Genomic DNA, 20,243 nt, shown 5'->3' with positions numbered 1-20,243 from the left:
TCCAGGAGTAAATAAGAAGATGTTTAAAGATTGAATTAATTTTAGTGGTTTTGGCACCACCCCTCAGGCCCCAGGGGGCAGGGATCATGAAATTCACAAGTTTTGTTCCCCTTCACCCATAGATGCTTTGTGCCAAATTTGGTTGAAATTGGTTCAGTGGTTGCAGAGAAGAAGCTGAAAATGTTCAAAATGTTAACGGACGACGCACGACGCACAGACGCACGATGACGGACGAAAACAGATAGCAATAGGTCACCTGAGTTTACTCAGGTAACCTAAAAAGACTGAGATATGATGAAATTTTTTTAATGCCTTTTTTCTGTGCATTTAGAGAAAATAACAAGGTGTTTTTATAATAAAGCTAAAAACTATCACCGTCACTTAATCATGGAAATAATTATTGTCTGTAGAACTTCATGGATAATCATATGTATCTGTATTCCCAAGGGATTTTCAATGAAAAAACAAATAGAACCAGACAAATACGTTGGACAAGTTTATGAAGCAATTGATAATATAAATAAGCTAGTATGTTTTGTCCAAGGACAAAGCTGATGTGGCTGTCCTTATGAGAGATACACATCAATATGTCGTCACCTTTTGGAATGTTATTAAATTATGCGGCTGATTTATCATGTAGTCAATTTTTATTACAGAGGACATCAAATAAATGAACACTGTTTACTTAAGCCAGGATATTGTACGTTGCTTTCAGAGCATGTTAGAGAAACATTGCATCGCAAGGTTGGTCCAGGTTTAATCATATGTTTGACGAAGACTACCTTCAAAGTTTCCCTACTGATCGTGAGAGAGTGACATCAATATTTTTACAGCGTACAATATTCGAAGATAAAAAATGGAATAAAACTAAAGCTTAATGGCTATCCTCTGAAGGATTCAGTTATGAATTTGATATCGTTAATGATTGTTTCAATAAGAAATGAGTTCTTGTCAAATAATTATGTAGCCAGTGATGTCCGAACTTCTTCACCTTGCACATAAATCATATTTGCTTTCTTCGTTTCGCACATTACTTATTGTGAGTTTTATTAAGGAAGATTTTTTTCTGAGAGTTTGATCACAAGCATCAGGCATACATAATTTCTAAGTTCACTTATGCACAATCAATGGATAAAATGACAGGATAATCCCAGAAGATGGCAAGGACATCAATTTGTCAATATTCCACGAACTGCGTGTACTGTAAATTTAACTCATTATAAATAACAAAATGGATTTTGGCATCCGTAGAACAAATTCGCATATAAGGCGATACATTTCATAGCTTAACACTAACAACGTGATTATTTCACAGTTTCAAAAAATTAGAAGTCGATCTTTTTTAGCCGTCAGGTTTGAAATGTTCGTTTAATTTGACGTCTTATAAAATTTGAATAAACACGTTGTAAAAGGTGATAGTAGAAGTTTCGGCAATATCCAGTTTTTTTATCTGAAGATCTAGACCTCTTATGTATTTATTTTGACCTACCCTGCCTAACTGTGATACTGAAGAACAATTGCTTTATTACACAACCTATTTTATAAGGCATTATTATATTATTATAACGTACCATTATTATATTAAATTAAATATCTTTTCCATAAGAAGTTCTGAAAATAAACAGTTATCGAAATTTTAAAAAATCTAGCTACAATCAATACAACATGCATGTATCACGGAATTGAAAATAAATCATAGTTTATAAAATCGCTATAGATATGAAGGAAAAAGAATTTGGAAGATGTGAATATGAATGGCACATCCAAAGGATAATGTACGTTGGTTTGAGCCAATTCAGGGAGAAGGGACCAAAGCGATTGATCTTATTTAAAAGAGGTCTATTTAAATATGTTAGGTCCTTAAAATTATTAAGTTGAAACTTGTTAGAAAGATTTTTTACGCATTTAAGGATTATATAAACCGTTCAGCATATGTACATGTAAGTCATAAAGGTTTTTCCGAATAAGCATAAACTTAAAATGCATCTCTTGTACTGAATAAATCTTGAATGGAAAATGTCATGATTCTTTTCTAATCTGAAAAAATGATCTTTGTAAATCTAAGCTACAAGATCAAATTATATGGAAAATTGTATTTAAAAACAGCGCATTCATGTCACTCATTTTTTTCTGCTACATTGTAAACGTAAGCCTTTTTCGTAACTTGTTCTATTGAAAATAACCTCAGTAGGTACCTCTCTCTCTCTCTCTCTCTCTCTCTCTCTCTCTCTCTCTCTCTCTGTGTGTGTGTGTGTGTGAGGGTGTGTGTGTGTGTGTGTGTGTGTGTGTGTGTGTGTGTGTATATTACCATTCTCTGTCGCATCTTTTTTTAAGATCAGTAATGTGAGTAGTTCGTAGTCATATTTAGAATAAAAGGAATAACCTAGGAAAAGGTAAAAAAAAAATATATCGAAATAAATACAACCAAGGGTTAGACTGTATTTGTGTAATTGCTAAAATTTATGAAACTTAACATCAAATTATTTGTCAGCAGCCTGCCATGGTTTAAAGTTCTGTTGTATGCAGAACATGTTCTTGCATGAATTATATTGCCAAGTAAGGAGATTTGACGATGGAAAAGCCTGCGTCATTATAATTATGTAATGCAGTTAATGTATATACTTTGCCTTTATTGTCTTATTCAGTAAAACATCTAAATTTGAACCAAATGTGATATACTTTTTAGTGTTATTCATTTTGTGTTTAAATTGAATGAATGAAGATAATTTTCTTTATCATCTCAATTCCTTATTTACGGTACTTTTTCTTAAATTAAGCTTATATCTAATGTGTTCTAAGGCTATATATGTACTTCCTATTGTAATTTGATATTAATCAGAAAAATAAAATAGTCGTAAAAGTAATATATAACAAATAAAGAAGTAAATTGGGGTGGAAAACATGGTTGTTCATGCTATGTTTGATATAAATTGAATATTTATTCTCCATCATTTATGTTTTGAATTTATCAAAAAGATTTTAATAAGATGAAATGTAAAGATGTATCTTTTTACATTGAGCAGGAATCTATGCAATTACATGTATATTAGTTTTCACAGATGAGAAAGTCTAGAACATATTAAAAGGGGTCTCTTACTTCAATGTAATATCTGTTCTGTTATGATATTGATTTCTATCGCCCATCAAAGGTCACTGCAATGCTGGTTCAGTTAACTTTATTCATGTTTTTTTTTATCTATGAATATACTGGCCACTTCTTTTGTTTTCATTATCTCAAACAGCATATTGAAATTAGTATAAGGCCAGAACAGATAAATTTCTTTTTATTAATGAGAAAGGAACTTGTTTCTGCGATATATAGAGTAATTGCTATTCCTTCATTTTCTGCATCCTCTCTTCCTGGAATTAACGAGTGCACATGGAAACGGAAAAAGAGGAGAATATTTCCCAGGAAAATAATAAGGACAGAAATGATAATACTAATTGACAAAGATCATGATTTAAGTTCTTCATTTTTGTAAAGCAATTATATATAGCACCTTGTGATTCCTTGTATTAAATACGCAATTTTATTTTTTTTTAAATAAGCAAATGTTAATAAACTTTTCCAGAGTACCATATAAGATTTGGTGCCGAGCGATCAATAGCATAATAAGATGTGTGTTATAATATGTTGATCAAGAGTCTTAAAAAAAGATATAATAAAATATTACTGATAAACATACAAAATTTTACAGTATTAAATCTGTGTGTTTGTTAGAACTACTTTGTACTTACATCTGCTTGTATATTTTTTAATGTATGCTCAAACTATTTCATTTTACATTTTAAGAAAATTTTTCTTTGTTAATAGTTTTTTTTTCTTGCGACAGGAAGTTTATTAACATACAGTAAAGTAATGTTATTCAACTTAATAGATGTTTGAATTTTATAAGTTCCTCGCGAATTTTTTGATTTTGTATTTCTTAAAAAAAATCTTTTTGCTCACAGAAAAATAAAGAAAATAAAACATTTGATTATATAAGTGATGTTACTAATTTGTTAAAAAAAATTATCGGTACAAAGAATTTTTCTAAGTTACATAAGCATGAGACGTTATACAACCATTCCTTTAATATAAATCAAGGACCATAGACAACTTTTTTTTCAGTTAGACAAATTTCGGTAATTTCCGCATTTTTGGATTGATTATCCACATAATTACATTGTTCAAACCAGTCCACTTGTTGAAGTTATCTGAAATTTATATTGAAAGATACCGAGGATCTTTATACGTACAGTCTTCATTACACTAACTGTGTTATTTGTTGCTTTATTTGCAAATTTGTTGTCAATTTAGATATATCATTTTTCTTCATTTGCTGAGAGTTGAAATATACCATGAAATTGAAATAAAAGACACAACAGAATCAAAAATATTATGATCATTTTCACAATTTCTATATATATTTTTACTAGAGATGAACTTTGATGATATTAATTTTGAAAAATTATCAGAAAAGTGATGTAGACGATGGACAAAGCTGACTTAATTGCAGTTGTTTTTACATTGAGTAATTAATTTGTCCTTAAGGCAGGATTCTTCTCACACAAAAAATTAATGAAATTTTCACAGAATCAAGAAGTCAATATTATTAAGAGATGGTATCAGTTAGCTACATTTTGACCGTTTTATATTAGAGTCAAAGTCAGGTCAAGGTCATTACCTTTTCCCTGGACATTACGAATAAAAATGACTTCATCCAATCATGTGATACGGTTTTCTATTTAAGGTCAAGATCTAGTAAATGAAAGATGCCTACAGATTTATCAAATTTAAGAAATAAATTTCTTTGATGATGCTTTACAACTTAAACTTGGTCAATAAGGTGTTTCGGAGCATAATTTGTAGGTAAACAAGCTGAAAAACCATATTTTAAACTGTCATTTTCAATGAAAAAATAAGAAAACCAGTCATAAATACGGGAGTTTTTTTTTTCATATTTGACAAAGTAAATGTATCCAAATTGCCTACAGTCTCTTAGAAAATGGTAATTTCTATCTTCATGACCCCATCTTTAATATAATATCAAATTTAATATAGGTATCGGGATTACTTTTCATATGATTTCAAACTTTTGAAATGTCATGAAAATACCCTATTTTCTACATAATTCTGCTAAAGCTGTAAAGTACGGGAAAATGAAAGTTGAAATTGATTATGACGTCATAATGGATCTAGCACCAAAATATTAGTCTAAAGTCATTCACTAGATCTTGACCTTAATGTTAAAAGATACTACCATATAAGGTCTATAAGATGATATTACCAAATTGAAGCAAATAGTTTAACAAAAATAGATTTTGGCTAATCCGAATTTTCTCTATTTTTCTTAAATTTTTAGGATATTTAAGTTATTTTTATACGCGCCCTATATTTAAATTTTTCTTATTTTCACATATGGTAAAGAAGTCATATAGAGATACAAAATGATATAAAAACAAAAATTTTTTACCGTTTAATAAAAGAGTAAAAACACTTTCTACGGATTTTTGGCTCATATCTGTACTTAGATCGGAAGCTTTGAAAAGCTAACATAATTGTAGTCTGTTTGGAAAATCATATTTATTTGATATACTTTAAAACTATAGCCCCTTATTATTAATTTAGCTAACATTTGAAAAATACTTTAAGTCTTTGATTGTGTAAAAATATGACTAAATTCATTGTTCTATAATAATTTTGAGAGGCAGAAAAGAAGATATTTTCATACGCCACCATTCCGCCAAAAATATAGTCCCTGCTAGTTTTCAAACACAGTTTACCATTTCTGTTTAAAGTTGTACAATTGTGATGAGGAAAGAAAAAATTGGTGCTTTAAATCTCATTCACCTAAATATATAAGACATATCAGCAAATATACATTGAATGTTTCATCTAGTCAGAAATCCTACCTTTACATTCCGTAAATCAGTTATGAAACATAAGATTTGCACTTTTTTGTTGGCTTAAATTTCGATTTCATCGTGAAAAAAAAAATCAGCACATAAATAAAAACGTTTTTATTGATAAAAAACATAGATATATGTGAAGGTGGAATAGAGTGGTCAACACCTTTTTTCTTTTTTTTCTTTTTTCTCGAGACATTGAAAGATATGTCTCTAAAGACTGTCAAAGAGATATCATTTTTACACCAACTTCAGATTATTTGTATAGAGTCAGAAATCGTTTGAGTGAAGAACATTTATTGATGATTAATTGCAAGATATAAAAACCTGCTTCGATCCATTTATGTTATATTTTGCAGCAGAGTGTTTGTGAAGTTTCTCCTTCACAGCAAGAAATAATTTGTGAGAAGTAAAAGATTCGAATTAGTAGATAATTTACTGGACTGTACAATGAAAATCTAAAATGTGTATTGATGAGCTCAGGAGGAATATATTTTGAAGAGGAAGAACGAGAAAACATAGGAGGATTTATATATTCAATATTTTGTAACTGAAAAGTGAATTTGTAATTTAAAAGCTAGAATAAAAAACAAAATAGCAATGATGATGTTAATTACTATGAAAAATAATTCAATCAGATACAATGAATTTTTAATTTTCTGATACCAAATTAAAATATAATTTCTTTTTTTTTGTTGCAAAGTATTTGATTGTTAGCAAATGCAATATAGCTTGAAGTACGTTGACTTCTTCGTACAAATTCTTAGGCCATTATTTCACAATGAATTTCTATGGATTTTTCTGTTTGTCTGATCTTGACAAGGAGCATATGACGGTACAATGGACTTTAAAGCTTTAAAAGTGTTTTATATTTTTATGTAAAAAAACATACTATTACCGGTAATTTCTCATAACTGTATTAATTTTTAATAGATAAATTTTGATATATTTTCACGGGTTAGATAATAAGCTATCAATGAGGTCAAAATAAAGAGATTATGTTTTAAAAGATTGAAGTTCTAAAGACTCAAACTGGTTTATGAATAATGATAGAAGGATAAATAAAATAAATTGTAACCTGATGTTTTCTAAGAGGTTTTAAATAAAAATATAGTTTGATATAAGGTTCCGTCTGGTGACCTGCTCAAAAATAACTGTTTTTTTGTTTTGGTATAAAAACAATTACTCATACAATAAATATTATATTAGAAGTGAACTGTTGGACTTTCTTTCTGTTCTATTATGAATTGTTTATATTTAAAAACTTGAAATTATGTTGGATATCATAGAAAATATAGGTGAACCATGTAAGTTACGTGTAATGTTGGAAACCTCTAACAAAAGAGGCAGAAAACAATGATCGATGACCGGCAAATATTCATTGTCCCAAAAAGACGACTTTAAAGTCGAAATGAAATGGTACTTTGTTTAAATTTCGAGACACAAAGGCGTTTTCTCGCTTAGCTAACATGATGATTCCTTAATTCCAGGTCCCTTAGAGAAAGGGAACGTTGCGTGAATTAGTTTCGGTGTAGACAGAATGAAATTAAAACAGTACGCGGGGACATCACGTTGAGCAAAAGAAACATTTTTGATTGCCAACACGTTTTTCAATTTTAGCATGTCAAGCATTTATTGTCTACTTTTTTTTTTCATTTGAACAACATGTCTTTAAATTTTAAAAACGGCTTAAAAAACATTATTTTTTAAAAAATTTTAATAAGAAAGAATGAAAAAACATTCATATACTTATCATAATTTTTTTCATGTCTAATTTTAGACGTTTTGCATGTCGAAGTAAGCGACATTTATCTTTTATTGTCGGCCGACCAATTTTGTGTCCATTCATAACGTGGCCAATTTTTTTTTTCATTTGAACAACATGTCTTTAACTTACACTTTTAAAAACGGCTTAAAAACATTCTATTTGAAAAAAATTTAATCAGAAAGAATAGTGAAAAACATTCTGATATACTTATCTCTGTTTTTTATATTTTTTTTCATTGAACAGTTTGTAAAACACATGCACTTTGATGCCCAATTTTATAAATCAGCCGTTAAAAAAAGAAATAAATTTATTTTTTAATTCAAGGACATGTGACAGCTAAATAGCTTGCATATGTGACTGAATTTTGGCTCAAAGTGTAGCTCACTCTGATCAAAAATATATATTGATACAGATGCATGGATATATTTTTTTTGAGGAAATAACATACATAAGATGCTTGAATATTCTTTGCTGCTTAGATATGCGCCATTTGTCGTTTTTATACAATTCCATACAAAATTTTGCACACATTGTAAAAAGTGAGTCACAATTTTATAATATTCTGCCACTTTGCCTTGCAAACATTACTCGTGTCACCTATCTGAATATAGATCTATGAAAAAATATTGCTGATTTCTCAATTTATTTATTCAAGTCATATTTTTAAAAACTTTAGTCACCATCGTCTTAAAATATGCACTTTGAGGCCCAATTCTATAAATTAGCCATTAAAAAGTAATAAGTTTATTTTTTAATTCAAGGACATGTGACTGCTAAATAGCTGCAGAACTCTAACTCTCCGAAAAAATATATATTGACAGACCGGAGAGCTACAGTGCCACCCATTGAAAAAACTGTATCTTTATTGCGCAAAAAAAAGTGCACTGTTTCTCAATTTATTTTTCCATATTTTTAAAACTGTCATCTCAAAATATTATTAACCGTGTGTTTTTAACATATTCTTTCACTGTTTCCACAACAAAACACTCCTTATAATTGTTTTTGATAGCCCTCCTGGCCCTGAATTTGAGATCATTGAAAATTTCGCCTTTTTATACTACCATTTTTGTTTGCAAGATATTCGGTCCAGCGTGTTTCGTACAGATGCAAAGTACGAGAGTAATTGATAGAGGAGTAAGGACATTTTTAAAATCTAGTGTTGTTTTTTTTTTCATTTTGCAATAAGCACTTTTCTGTGCGCAATAAATATACAGGTTTATTTTACATGGATGGGACTGAAGCTCTCCGGTCTGTCAATATTATACATTTATTGACTATGTTCTAGGTCAACATGCGTTTTGTCGGACTTAAGAACCAAACTATCGGCCTCAGGCAGACAATTTGGTTCGAGGGTCGACAAAACGCATTTTGCCCGAGAACATAGTCAATAAATGTTTTGTTATACCTTTCATTTTAATTTTTTTGAATACATGTAATCTGTACTGTCTTCCGTTATGAAATCTCAGGTCCGTCATTTTTGAACACCAACGAATGAAAAGGTGATTAAGCTCCGCCCATTCTGTGACGTAAGCGGTCTAACATCTCATCGACCGGTCCAACATCGATTTTTTATGCCTGCTCAGCAAATCATTAGAAATGTTAGACTTTTTTCGTATAGATTTGTATAGGAACAAATTTTTAAAGGTGTAACAAATATTTTTTCGGAGAGCTACAGTTCTGCAGCTAACTGCTTAACAGATTTTTTAATTCCAGTAAGTTTTTATCTTGTATACGAATGGAATAGACAATTTAAAATTATTTCTTAAAAATCTCAGTTTTATATGTTTTGGATTCATTTCATGGGGAGATGCACTCAGTCACACCTCATGCTTTGTTATATAGGCAACAATTTATTTTATCTTAATTAATAAAGGTACATTTTCTGTCGAAAGAACACAGTGGTTTGTTCCACGTTCATATTAAGTAAATTGAATGACTAATTTGTCTATGCACCTGCCTGCATGAGTCCCGGCTTTTAACGCGGTAATTTAGGACGAGGCCCGACCTACCTCTGAACCTTTGTAATCAATTATTTTTTGATAAGAGATCTTTGAGTTATTATAGTACGTTAAAGTAATTGCCAGCTTGAACATTTCGCTATTCAATGAACAAAAATTACTAACTTAAAGGGATCCTTACTTTTGTAAAATAAATTGTATACTTACTTTTGTAAACTAATATAGGCGTTAGCTACTAGTATCTAAAGCAGGCTATAAGAATGTTTGTTTTTTATGAAATGTATGGATATAACAAACAGTATTCAAGCCCAAATACAAATCAGGAGCGGAGCAAACACGGATTTCTAAAACATCAAAGGTGGGATCAGGCGCCATGGATGAGTAAGTATCCCCTGCCTACCGGTCAAATCCGCTGAGTGCTCCTAGTGAGCTTGTTAACGCCATATTTCATGAATATTAAAACATTTTACCAACTCTGATATTTAAGAGGTCTGTTTTTGCGCTGCTTCAGATTTGTATCATTTAAGTGGTCTTCTGAACCTGAATATATCATGATGATCACCATATCTCCCTAATGTTAAAAAAAATTGGAAGTATTTTTTTTCATCTAATTAGTCTCTTCCATTTGGGATTTTATGTGTCTTCTTCATTCATTCCATTCAGGCAGTCTGCCCCAGTTAAGTTAGTGTCCGGGCAATTATTTAACGCTTTTATGGATTTAGCTGGTTTTCAGTGTGTATGATTCTTTATGATTTACGTATCAAGTTTGATGTTTTTTCAATAACTATGATTTTATCGGAATCAAGACCCATATCAGTAGAAAACTCATTAAAACTCATGTAATAATCTCCGTTTGCTTGTTAAAAACACATCCACCATGGTATCTGACGTTAAGTGAACCCTTCTTACAATGTATATCAATTTATGACATTGACTGTTTCTGAAAAGAAGTATAGATTTTTTGTTTAAAAATGTATTCCCGTCATTATCACAACCTTAAACTTTTAATTAAAACATACATCTATCAGATAGATTTATTCTTGTTTACTCGTTATTTCTTTGGCAACTTTGCACGGACATTGGCTTAATCAATTGAAAGTCACTGTTTTAAGGTTTGCGTGTTAAAAAGACTATTTCTGCGAAATAGAATAACGATTCTTAATTGTTCAGTTTTTTAAATGTTTGTTTCATTTATTGCAGTTTTCTTTTGGTTGTTTTTCGCTTTTTTAATATTGAAGATTTTGAAAAAAAAAAAATGCTCAACCAATGAATTTAATGAACATATTTACATCATACTTTTTCTATTAATCAGAATATAGTAACTGCACAATAAAAAGACCGAAAAATTGTAAAACGGTTGTTGTGCACTCTTATATCCCTAACAAAAAAGTACTATAGTAAACTATAGTTTACTATAGTTTACTATAGTTAATCAAAGTTCCAAAGTTTTCACCATAGTAAATCAAAGTTCCAAGGTTTTCACTACAGTAAATCAAAGTTCCAAAGTTTTCACCATAGTAAATCAAAGTTCCAAAGTATTTTTTTCTATAGTAAATCCAAGTTCCAAAGTTTTCGCCATAGTAAATCAAAGTTCCAAAGTTATTTCTATAGTTAATCAAAGTTTCAAAGTTTTTACTATAGTAAATCAAAGTATCAAAGTTTTTGTATTTTGTTTTATTAAGATTTTTATTATTATTAGTCTGTTTTAAGGGGGATGATATTGGTTTGCTTAGGCTGGTTTTGTTGTTCATCTTAATTTAAATATGCAAAGTTATTAATTTAAATTCAATATTTACATTTAACAGTAGAAAAAAAATTATCTGAAGTTAAGGAAGCAAATATTTTGATTCTAAATGACGGAATTTTTATCTTTTTATAATTTTCCCCCATAAATAATAATAAATATTGCTTATTTATCGGTGCAAGAGATAATTTGTACATTAAAATTCATTTCTTGTGCTTCGTTCTTTTAGGGAACAGGTCGTATTTTTAAAACGTTCTCTGAAACTTTAAGGAATCTTATTCTTGAAATTTCTTAAAATGTTCTGAATGGGAAGCAGAAACATAATTCCAAGGGTTTTATAGTACATAATCAAAGTTCCAAAGTTTTTACTATAGTAAATCAAAGTTCCAGTAAATTAAAGTTCCAAAGTTTTCACTATAGTAAATCAAAGTTTTTCAATATAGTAAATCAAAGTTTTTACTGTAGTAAATCAAAATTCCAAAGTTTTCACATAGTATCAAAGTAAATCAATGTTCCAAAGTTTTAACTATAGTAAATCAAAGTTCCAAAGTTTATACCACAGTTATTCAAAATTCCAAAGTCTTTACCATAGTAAATCAAAGTTCCAAAGTTTTCACTATAGTAAATCAAAGTTCCAAAGTTTTCACTATCGTAAATCAAAGTTCCAAAGTTTTAACTATAGTAAATCAAAGTTCCAAAGTTTATACCACAGTTATTCAAAATTCAAAAGTCTTTACCATAGTAAATCAAAGTTCCAAAGTCTTCACTATAGTAAATCAAAGTTCCAAAGTTTTTACTGTAGTAAATCAAAGTTCCAAAGTTTATACCATAGTAAATCAAAGTTCCAAAGTTTTAACTTTGGTACTATAGTTAATTATAGTAAACTATAGTTAACTATAGTTTACTATAGTATTTTTTGTTAGGGATGTAACATCTTGTGATTTAGTTATTTTTCTATAGCTAGAAATATATGTCTAACTTACTAGTATACTCAAAGACGCCTTTCTAAGGAGGAAATTCTTCAAAATCATAGGTCAGTTTTGAATATTTTTAATATTCCTACCATTCAGAATGAATTTGAACTATCCATATCTATATTGGAACCCAAAACTTCATAAAAATCCCTACAAGGATATATATCGCGGGTTCCATTAAATATTCTACCAAGCCTCTTTCTTTTCTTTTTTTTATAAAATATTAACAGTAGTGAAGGAGAAACATCAAGAGTACTGTGCAACAATATACTCAAGTGGTGGTGTAAGCCAGATATGGATCTGAACATTCCAAGAAACGTTTGGAAAATTTGGCATTACAAAATTTAAACAAAATCAACAGCATATATACTTACGAATTTTCAACTTTATATACAACCATTCCCAACTATAAATAAATATAAAGGCTTTTTTTTATACCATTGACGCTGCTTTTTTCATACAAATAGAACTCATAAATTATTTACTTTGTAATTGGTCATTTGTAAAATTATTTTGTTTAAAAACATCCAATTGTACCCAAGAATCAGATACTGTTTAAGTTTGCAATATTTGTTCTAAAAGATTTCGAATGAGTTGCATGATTCTCACAAATTTATGAGCTATGAATTTGTATGTCCAAAGTTTCAGTAACATTTTAAACCTAAGTGTTCTAGTATTCTCATTTGTACATAAATATTCATGTCAGAACTCTCCCAGCTCTTACCATTTTATAAATTAAAATATCAAGACTGTGGTCAAGTTTATGAATTATTTTAAGTAAATTGTTAATTCAACTGAAAGCACTCCACTGATAATCTTAAAATTCAAATATGTGCAAAAGTTGCAGAGTAAACACAAGTATATAGACTGAATATTATTATATACCAATTTATTTTGTTAACTGGCAAGTAAATCACCATTAAAGCCTTATTTAGGTAACCTGTCAGAAGTAGCAAGTAGGCGTAATTGAAAAATATTGCAGGATTCAGTTAGGCCTACTATTTCTTTCACAGAAAACTACAATACTTACCATTATCTAAACGAAAACATATTCGTCAATAAGCAGTTAACAAGAATGATCAATCCTTGTACTAAATGATCAATGATCTGTCATTTTCCTCAAATTAACAAGTCTATTTCCCTTATTTACCCAAACCCCAAATTTAATTTTTTTTTCATACCCCAAATGAATAAAATTATCAAATCCTTGCTACTAGTGAAAATAGCCTTAGAGGTGAAGAGTGCAAGAGAAAGAATAAAATTGATTAGGTGTATAAATCCCAGGGAATACATCCATGCCATGTCCTTAAAAATGCTAAAGCAAATACCCATTTCCCTTGAATAGATTGTACTGTGCCAAATTTATTGTCCAACATGTGCACCAAGAAAAAATATGAGCTCTAATATGAGCAACTGTCCTACCTTTGATAGCCATTGCATTTAATAAAGTTTATGCAATTGCCAGAGGAAACAAGGGAAAACTACAAACTTGAGAAACTCTGAATATAAGTAACTAGTACTTTTGTAGTTGGAAATAAAGCATAAGCTTCGTCCTGTTGATTGATTGTGTTGTTTAATTTGGAGGACAGTATTTTAGCCAAATCTGGAACTTAAACCTCAAAATTCTAATGCATTCATGATATGTTTGATGGATGATGACAGCCTGATTTATGGTCAACATAACCCTTAACCTTACTGAATTTTCCATTTTAACTATAAAGCTGGAACTGTTACATCACTGTTGTCGAGCCCCCTCCCTGTTTCTTGTAACATATCTTTTTTTTTAAAAATCCCCCTGTATAAACTAGAAATGTTCAACTGAATAAATGCTGCAAGAAATAATAAACACCAACACCGATTATAATGTTTTGATAAAGTTTTCTGCTACCCCCCTCCCCCTCCCCATTTCTTTCTTTAATTTTTTTAAATGATTTTTTTTAAATTAATGCGCGATTAATAAATATTACAACAAAAATTCATAAATATTCATAAAGCATAACCAAGTTTCAATAAAAATTATGCCACATGTAATGTCATGTATGTTGACATTAAATTTTTTTAAATCCGCGCCAAAATCGTGTATTTCCCCGAAAAAGCATAATCCATCCATGCATCTAATCATCAAATAAGATATTTGTCGATAATAGCGAGCGCAGTAGCGAGCGTCGCGAAGCTCGTGAAGCGAACTCAAGCAACATGTATCTTCTGCAGTAAGTTTCTTTTTATTTGAACAAAATGTTTTTAATTTAAACTTTTTTTTAAAAAAGGCTTAAAAACGTTCTTTTTGAAAATTTTCATTCAGAAAGAACAGCAAAAAACATTCTGATATACTAATCTGTGTTTTTGAAAAATTTTATCAACTGTATGTAAAACACATGCAGTTTAAAGCCCAATTTTATACATAATCCGTTAAAAAATTAATAATTTTATTTATTGTTAATTCAAGGACACGTGACTGCTCAACAGATTCTAGTTTTTATCATGCAAAGGAATAGAATAGACGATTTGAAATTATTTTAAAAATATCACTTTTACATGTGTTGGATTCATCCCGTTGGGAGATGCACTCCGTCACACGTACCTTATGCTGTTATATAGGTAACACTCATTTTATCTTAATTCTCATATCTTATCTTTTATCTTGATAATTAAAAGTACATTTTACTGTCGAAAGAACGCAGTGGTTTAAAAGTACATTTTACTGTCGAAAGAACGCAATGGTTTGTTCCATGTTCATATTAAGTAAAATTAAATGACTAATTTGTCTTTGCATCTTTCGTTGCATGAATCCTGGCTTTTAACGCATGCAGTCGTGTAGGACGAGATCCGACCTACGTCTGAACCTTTGTAATAAATTATTTTTTGATAGGAGGTTTTTTAGTAATTATGGTGCATTAAGATTATTGCCAGCTTGAACATTTCGCTATTTAATGAAGGGATCCCAATAAGTATTTCTATGCAAAATAAATTGTACTCACTTACTTTTATAAACTTATATAGGCGTCAGCTTTCTAAAACAGTCTATTAGAATGCTGACTTGTGCTTTTTATTAAATGTATGAATATAACAAACAGTATTCAAGCCCAAATACAAATCAGGAGCGGAGAAAACACGGATCTCTAAAACATCAGAGATGGGATCAGGTGCCAAGGTGGGGAGAGCATCCCCTGCCTACCAGTCACATCCGCCGAGTGCTCCTTGTGAGCTTATTATCGCCATTTTTCATGAATTTCAAAAGAAATTTCTCACCTCTTACATTTTTAAGGTCTGTTTTTGCTCTGTTTCAGATTTGTATTATTTGAGTGGTCCTATGAACTTGAATATATCATGATGATCACCATATCTCCCTAATGTTAAAAAAAATGGAAGTATTTTTTTCATCTAATTAGTCTCTTCCATTTGGGATTTTATGTGTCTTCTTCATTCATTCCATTCAGGCAGTCTGCCCCAGTTAAGCTAGTGTCCGGGCAATTATTTAACCTTTTATGGATTTAGCTGGTTTTTCAGTGTGTATGATTCTTTATGATTTACGTATCAAGTTTGATGTTTTTTCAATAACTATGATTTTATCGGAATCAAGACCCATATCGGTAGAAAACTCATTAAAACTCATGTAATAATCTCCAGTTTGCTTGTTAAAAACACATCCACCATTGTATCTGACGTTAAGTGAACCCTTCTTACAATGTATATCAATTTATGACATTGACTGTTTCTGAAAAGAAGTATAGATTTTTTGTTTAAAAATGTATTCCCGTCATTATCAACAACCTTAAACTAATTAAATTACATATATCTATTCAGATCGATTTATTCTTGTTTACTCGTTATTTCTTTGGCAACTTTGCACAGACATTGGCTTAATCAAATGAAAGTCAGCCTGACAATACTGTTTTAACGTTTGCTTGTAAAAAAAAAAGACTAGGCCTATTTCTGCGAAATAGAATAACAATTCTTAATTGTTCATTTTTTTTAAATGTTTGTTTCATTTATTGCAGTTTTCTTTTGGTTGTTTTTCGCGTTTTTAATGTTGAAGATTTTGAAAAAAAATTGTTCAACCAATGAATTTAATAAACATACATACATCATGCTTTTTCTACATGTATTAATCAGAATATAGTAACTGCACAATAAAAAGACCGAAAAATTGTAAAACGGTTGTTGTGCACTCTATACTTATACTAGTATACAACATCTTGTGATTTAGTTATTTTTCTAAAGCTAGAAATATATGTCTAACTTAATATACTCAAAGACGCCTTTATAAGGAGGAAATTCTTCAAAATCATAGGTCAGTTTTGAATATTTTTAATATTCCTACCATTCAGGATGAATTTGAGCTATCCATATCCATATTGGAACCCAAAACTTCATAAAAATCCCTACAAAGATATATCGCGGGTTCCATTAAATATTCTACCAAGCCTCTTTCTTTTCTTCTTAATAAAATATTAACAGTACTGAAGGAGAAACATCAAGAGTACTGTGCAACAATATACTCAAGTGGTGATGTAAGCCAGATGTGGATCTGAAAAATTTCACGAAACGTTTGGAAAATTTAGCATTACAAAATTTACGAATTTTCAACTTTATATACAACCATTCCCAACTATAAATTAATATCAAGGCTTTTTTTATATCATTGACGCTGCTTTTTTTAATACAAATAGAACTCATAAATTATTCACTTTGTAATTGGTCATTAGTAAAATTATTTTGTTAAAAACGTCCAATTGTACGCACAAATACTCTGAAGTTGATATTGAAAAGATGCTCGAGTTTCTGATTGACATTAATGTCTATGTCTTCCAACAAGATATTTGAATTTCCATGAGTACCAATTGAGCCCTGTCATTAGCAGACCTATTTTTGTATTCATATAAAGCAGAATTTGTCAATAATTGTAAACATAAAAAAGGGAAAAGATGCCGTGGCCTTTTAACTTGACATTTAGATATATGGACGACGTATTGTCAATTAACAATAGTTTTTCCGTCTGATGTAATTTGAGCTAATTTTCACATAAAATTGACTTTTTTAAATCGTATCCCCCCAATTTTCATGGTCTTTTCTTTTCATGTATTTAAGATATCTTTGACCAATCTGCTTAAATTCAGCAAAAGTTTAAGACTTTAAAATAATTTTCTTGCTCATTAAATTTTCAATGCCAGAAAAATTACATTTTGTAAGCAGAGAAAGGTCAAAGAATTGATTTTGAGAAGAAATTTGAAACTTTTTCTAAGTCACAATTTTAAAGTGTCTTTTTAAAATAGCTTTATAGTTTATTTTTTTTCCATGCTTTATTTAGAGAAAATTATTGGAGGGAAAACGTCGAAGTTGTAATTTATTATTAAGACACCAATTTCAGTGTAAAAAGGTCATATTAAATATACTGTAGCAGCAAAAGAAGCATATTTACCCCCATTTTTTTTATTTGATTTTTAATTAAGTTATGTGTGAAGAAACTAAAAATAAACTTGACAAAAAAAGTTTAAGACTAAAAGTCAGGAGCCAACCTCGTCAAATCATCATTTCGTTATTTATTTGGACGATACAATGACCTTGTCAGCAAATACAATTAATCATTAAGTCAAATGCAGAGTGACGTTTTTCATACTTATTGAAGGCCATTGTACACACTAAATTGTCGACAGATTTTTCCGGTGGGGGGGTCGCTTTCATAACAAGGAGCATACGACAGGTTCGACCTGTCGGCAGGGGATGCTCACTCCTCCATGGTACCTGATCCCACCTGATGTTTTGGAGGTAAGTGTTTGCTCTGCTCCAATTTTGTATTGTTTAAAGGACTTTTGAGTTTGAATACTGTTCGTTTTCCCCATATATTTCATGTATTAATATTAACAAATGACAATATTGATGATGTGATTTTAATCAATGAATGAATTCTTTTACTATAACCATCTGACCTTTGTTTACCCAAAACCTCTTAGATTCTTATCTGATCGCTGTATTCCAAAGATTTAGAGTTTTGAAAGTAAGCAATGAAACATTCTAGGAAATATATATGTAAAACATCGGTATCATTGCATTGCCTTGGCTAATTGATTGTCAAATTAGGTCAAGGGTCGACATTGATGAATTGATTATCAACAAAAAATGTTTTGTCTCATTAATCAAGGAAAACTATTCCTGATCTTGCTCAATTTGACGAATATAGTTGTTCAAAGATTTCTGTTTTAAATTGATTTAGCACATAACTCTAATATTTGTCGAGCCATCTAATCTAAAAAAGTAATGTTAGTTCCGTTTATAAAAATAACATACATCCCAACCATATTAATCCTTTGTATAAACATCTTTCAGTCTTTTAAAAATTTCGCAATTAATTCTTCGAATATTTTTTCTCTCTCAGATTTTATTAGTATGCACATTCTAAATTTTTGTAATCCATCTTTATGAAAGGTTCCTAACTTTTGCGATTATAGGCTTTGTAGACATTACATTTTGATCCTTTGGATAAACCTATTACCAGGTTAACTATCAGGATCAAAATAAGAATCATTTATGAAATACTATTTAGTGCCTTAATCCGTATATCACTCCAATATTCTCTTTTCATAACGATGCTATATCTTTTTATTGCTTCATTTAAGGTACCTTATATACCTTATATCATTAAAGCATAAATGTAGCATAGCTTATACCCATCTCAGCTATTCAATTTCAATCTACACAGAGAGATATTTAAAACATTATATTGCTTCCAAATCACACAGAGAAATTTATTGCAATACAGCTTCTATTTTTTTTTATTTGAATAATTCCCATTCCGGTTTTTTTTTTTCAAAAAACAATATTTTATACAGAATTAATTTCTCATATAGCCTATAAGTTGAAATGCAAATTAATATAATAACATTTCCACTTGAATGTGATTCTTTTGCGTTTTATCATAATTTCATTGAATTCACAGGTGCTAATTTAAAATTAGATGTTGCATATATGAATCACAATAAAGCTAAGTTTTACTGCAGGCAAGACATACCGGTACGTACAAACTTTCAGATCTCAAATATATATTAATACATATATAATACGTATGTCTTGACACAAATCATATTTTTATGTTTTTTTTGATCTCTTCTCATTCGTCAATTTAATCACTTTTAAAATATACAGATAGATTGATTCATTGTATATTGTTTAACGTCCCTCTCGAGAATTTTCACTCATATGAAGACGCCATCACTTGCCGGCGGAGAGCTGCAAAATTTGTCCTATACCCAGCACTCAGGGCCATTGAGCAAGGAGGGATCTTTTTTGTGCAAGCACCTACTGCGACACGGGCCCTCTGTTTATATGGTCTCATCCGAAGGACCGATCTCCACGTCCCACAGTGGGATTCGAACCTGCGACGTAAGAATCAACTCTTTACTTCTCGACTCTAGAAGTATGCTCCAACCACTGCGCCAAGCGGGCGACTATGCATATAGAAACTACAAATTGAAACGATTGCTTATATCCAAAAGTATGTCATGCATGTAAAAACATTAGGGTGTAGACTGAAACAGTAGCTTCACGTAATTTTGCTTTGTGTTGTTAAATTCTTCATTTTATTAACCAGCGGGAAAATCAAATGTATTTTCGATGAAAAATTCTTTAAGTACTCATAAATTCCCTTTTTGTTCTCTGTAATCTATTATAAGACAAAGACCAGATGAAGGAAACGCTTCCTCTCTCACAGGAACGAAATAATAAAGTATTCACCAGTATTAACATTGGGATATCCCTGTTTGACGTTAACACCTCATTACAAAATCCACAGATTAAAAAAAATCCTCACAGAATGAGTTCCATGAGCATAATTATTATTAAAATATGATCACACACATTGTTATTAACCGATTTAACGTTTTGGTTGAAGGGTCTATTAAAAGTTTTATAAAAGC

This window comes from Saccostrea cucullata, unplaced genomic scaffold (assembly GCF_032062105.1).
Source record: "Saccostrea cucullata isolate Sc308-1 unplaced genomic scaffold, CSIRO_AGI_Scuc_v1 ctg354, whole genome shotgun sequence".
Lineage (NCBI taxonomy): Eukaryota > Metazoa > Mollusca > Bivalvia > Ostreida > Ostreidae > Saccostrea > Saccostrea cuccullata.
Note: the sequence above shows the minus strand (reverse complement) of the source record.